This window comes from Balaenoptera musculus, chromosome 10 (assembly GCF_009873245.2).
Source record: "Balaenoptera musculus isolate JJ_BM4_2016_0621 chromosome 10, mBalMus1.pri.v3, whole genome shotgun sequence".
Taxonomy (NCBI): Eukaryota; Metazoa; Chordata; class Mammalia; order Artiodactyla; family Balaenopteridae; genus Balaenoptera; species Balaenoptera musculus.
This window is the reverse complement of record NC_045794.1, coordinates 13,641,095-13,645,722: the sequence shown is the minus strand read 5'-3', so window position 1 is coordinate 13,645,722 and position 4,628 is coordinate 13,641,095.

The window sequence follows — 4,628 nt, the reverse complement described above, 5'->3', positions numbered from 1 at the left end:
GAAGTCAGAGCTGCACTGTGTGTCCACAAACATATGAAAGTTATTTTTTTTTTTTCTACCTTTCTGGGGGTTATTCTTCAGGATAGATCAGTTCAAAGGTGTCTCTTGACAATAGTGTTCTTGGAATGGTTTCGCTCACCTTGTTAGGGAATTTTAAAAGCAGAGGAGCATTTACAGCTAACCAAGAATGGGAGCTTATTGCTGTATTCTGCTTTCTTTTCTTTGCAGTGCTAATCTCAGCCTGTAAATTCTTCTTGTCTCCTCTTCCTTTGATGTTGATTTAAATTCCTTTGCAAATTAATTTTCCGCATTAAACAGAAATGACAAAAAAAATGTTATATTCCAACGAAATTAAAGAAAAAAACAAAACAAAAAAGATGTGGTAGATTTTGAAAACTTTGCTTAAGATTGGATTCTGAATCCCTCACTACATTTAAATGTTGACCTCTGTAGTTAAATTTAGGGTAAAATGTATTGAATCAAACTCTTTCCTGCCTTGAATAATGCTTAGTATTCAGCTTTTCCTTCTTGTCTCCCTCAGAATGTGTTCTTATTTTTGGCAAAGATTTACTTTTTAATCCGTAAAAAGAGGGGGAAGTGGAAAATGTAAATGCCTATGTAAAATTCTTGCTTTTTCAATAAGTGTTCATTTGGGGTTTTGTTAGACAGTGAGTTCAAAATATTGTACTTTTATAATTGCTTTTTTGGAATCTACATAGGCTTTTCTGGGTTTTTATTTGTGGTGCGACCCTCTGAGAAGACAGACTACTGATTTTCCTCATGTGAATCATTTGTTATAACCCGAGTCACACAAACAGAGGGGAAAAAAGCAGCTGCATTAAGAATACACAGTACAAACCACACTAAAGTAGGTGGTATGTGGCTAGCTCAAGGGGGAGTACCCGAAGAGGAGTAGTCAATGGCTTGGTGTCATCCTCGGGGAGAGGGAGGTATTGAGTAGTGTCTTATAGGGCTTTGGGACTGGGGGAAGGAATTGAAAGTGTGCTTATTAAGTATGAAAATGATGTCTTGAACTAGATTGCAAAAACCTGAGAAGAGGTGAATACCATTTAAAGTGACCTTCACCGAAGAAATGACAGCGCCCTCAAGAACAAGGGGCAAGGGCAGATTTTATTGGGCACCCCCAAATGAAACAGGCAACTTGTGTCTAATGAATTAACTGATAAATTTCAAATCGGTTACCTTCCACTACTCTTCATGCTCTTGAACAACTGTTATTATTTTCACACTGTTATTCTGATCAGAAAGATAGAATGCAACATGATTTTAAGATTCACTGGAGGTGAACATAACAGAGATGAGGAAGAAAATATGCAGCAGGATCAGGAGGGAGAGGAAGGAGAGACATCGAACCTTCCCTTAGACAACCTATGGCCCAACCTACTGTGTCCTCCACACAATGCACTCCCACAAAATACACTTTCTGCTCACTCAGAAATGTACCTTCTGGAACGTGCTTCACAATTGCAACTGTGTCACACTGACTCAACTCCTCAAGTCTCAGTTCAGACATCTGCTTTTCTAGAAAAATCTCCCTAAATCTCCCAACCCCGTAATTAGGCATCTTGACCCTGTGTATACATTTATTATGGCATTTCTCTTAATATATTAAAATTAATTTTTTTCCCTACTAGATGGTGATATTTCTAATAGACTGGTTTGTCTTTCATTCATCTTTGTACACTCAGACATTTTTCCAAAGTAAATAACCCAATTTCTTTTCAATGTTCTTTCACTGATTTAATTTTCCAACTTTTAACTTGCTGTGTGTCACATGGGACTTACCGACTTGAGGTTTGGATTCTTCATCTCTAAAGTGAAAGGGTTGGACTAAATAAAATGTCTCTAAGGTCCCTTCTGGGTCTAAAATTTCAGGCAATAAAAATGATTGAATATTTTGCTAAAAAGCTAATCACAGTGCCTGCCCCAGCCATACCCAGCTCTACATGGCATGAAATGACTCTTTAAAAAATTATTGTTCTTGTTTGTTTGTGTTCTACATGACACCACCTCACCCTTGGCTCTAGCAATGGTCCCTCACCAGAGACATCACATATTAAGTCATACCACATGAAATTGCTGATATTTGCTTATTTTGACATAGGCACCTGTTAATTTTAGGTGGATCAAACTAACATCTGACTATTCAGAGAATGGTGGCATGGCTTCGTAATAAAGTTTGAGTAAGATCAATCTGAGTCCCTTCCCAGAATTGAATAGTGAAACAAACCAAGAACCAAGCAATTGGCAGGATGTGGAAACTGCACATAAGACTGAAGAGGTAGGAAACAGAGGACAGGTCAAAATGGGGAAGGAGGTGTCTGGAGATGCAGGGTCATGGTGACCTGAAATTGCAAGGAAACAATGTCCATTTGTTAGCGGAAAGCATGAGGTAAGGAAAAGAGATACTCAATAGAAAGATGAAGTAGCGAAAGGAGAATGGAGTAGTGAGCAACTGGGCCATGTAAATACTGGAATTCCTTAGTATATACACATGAATGCCAGCTACCATAGTCCCACTGCCACCTTGGATCCACTGCCAATTCAAATAATCCTCAACTGTGATGTAGCTTTTTACCTTTCTCCCCTCAATACCCATCTTCCCATGACCAACCATAACTTGACGTTCCTAGAAGCAACCACTATAACCTGAAGCCAGATAAATAAAACAAATATTAAAACACAATACCAGGCAAGGCTTTAAAGGCTTTATAATAATGGTGGCTACAAGCCAACATGTGTCTGTCACATGCCTGGCACTTTATGTATTATTTACATCCCTAAAGGCAGCTCTGGGATGTAAGCATTACTAATCCCACTTTACAGATGAGGAAACTGGAACTCAGGAAGAATGGAAGGATTTGTCCAAGGGCACACAGCAGATAGAGCTGAAGTCAAACCCAGCTCTATTGTTCCAGAGTCTGAACTCTTCCCACTATGGCACACTGCCTCCTCAACCCCTGAAATGCAAAGTGATGTTAGAATTAGAAAAGTTTACTCCGAGTCTTTTTTGTATAAGTCATATACAAGTTATCCACCTAACTAAAAACATATGAAAGACTTCCCAGTTTAGCCTTTGTTCTGGCATTATCAGCAGAGCTATTTTGATTCATGTATTTCCTAATAAATCAAATGTTTGCAATGGCCTCAGGCCTCCAGGTAGGAAATACACCTTCTGTAGTGCTCAACATCTACTGGCTTTGGATTAACACTCTGGAGAGAAGCACAACCTAAACAAATTTATTTTGTCCTAAAAATCAGGACTATTTGTGAATCACATGGGAATGTCACCATCTGACTGAGATAAACTAGTGAGTTTGATGTGGGATACTTATGCTAATTAGATAATCGCCAGAGTATACCTATACAAGTATACTTCTGTTATCTTCATTAAAATTAGTGTTACATATGTATAGGATACAGTAACAAGCATGATAGAAAAGATCCTGCTCTCATGGAGTATATATTTTAGTGAGGGAAATTGATTTTAAAAAAGGAATTAGAAATAAATGCAATCATTTTGGGTAGCATTAGCTTTCATAAATAAAATGTTTCAAAAACAAATGAGCTGGAGTAGAGAGAAGGGGCTATATCAGATGGAGGTGTCACAGAAACCTTCTCATTATATTTGACTTAAGGCCTGAATAACGAGCAGAAGCAAGCCACATAAATGTTAGAGAAAAAAATTCTCAGGCAAAGAGAATAGTAAGTTCAAAGGCTCCCAGGCAGAGGCAACCTTGACATGTTATCAGAACAGAAAGAAGAGCTGTGTGGCTTGAGTCATACAAGTGAAAGGAAGAGTCAGAGAAGATGAGATCGCAGGCAGATGAGGTAGAAATTCGTATGGCACATAAGGAGTTTGGATTTTACTCTAAGTGAAAATGTGGAAATGCTGAAAAATTTTATGTATGGGAATGACCTGAGGGCACATAAATGCTAGATGATCACCACAGGAAGACTATCTGAATTCACTTACATTCTTCTATGTTGAAGACCTCAGTGTAATATCCATCACTTTGGTCAATGTATCACCACCCAGTGTCTGGTCCTTAGGCTTGTAGGACAAAACTTGATTTTTTTTCTATCACATCAAATGAAAATATATCTCTTCGAGTTAAACGCACCCTAATTAAGGACTTAAGGATCTAGGTACAAAGCCAGAATGGCCATATACCAATCTCTAATAAATTATCATCAGAGAGTCCAATAAACTCAAAGTCCTTTTGCTTCAACCCCCGGCATTTCTCTCCACTTTGCTAATGAATCTGGAATAGTGCAAGTCCACTGACTAAAACTCTCTCTCCTCGGGTTAGTGCGGCCTCTCTTGTTGCAGAGCACAGGCTCCAGACGCACAGGCTCAGTAGTTGTGGCTCACGGGCCCAGTTGCTCCGCGGCATGTGGGATCTTCCCAGACCAGGGCTCGAACCCGTGACCCCTGCATTGGCAGGCAGATTCTCAACCACTGCGCCACCAGGGAAGCCCCAAGACAATTCTTGAAATCCAAGTAGCTTTAATTGTTTCTAAATAAAAATTCAGAATGACATAAATACTGAATGGCTCCTGGGCAATGTGTCACCACAGGTTAAATATGTTTTGCCCCGGAGACT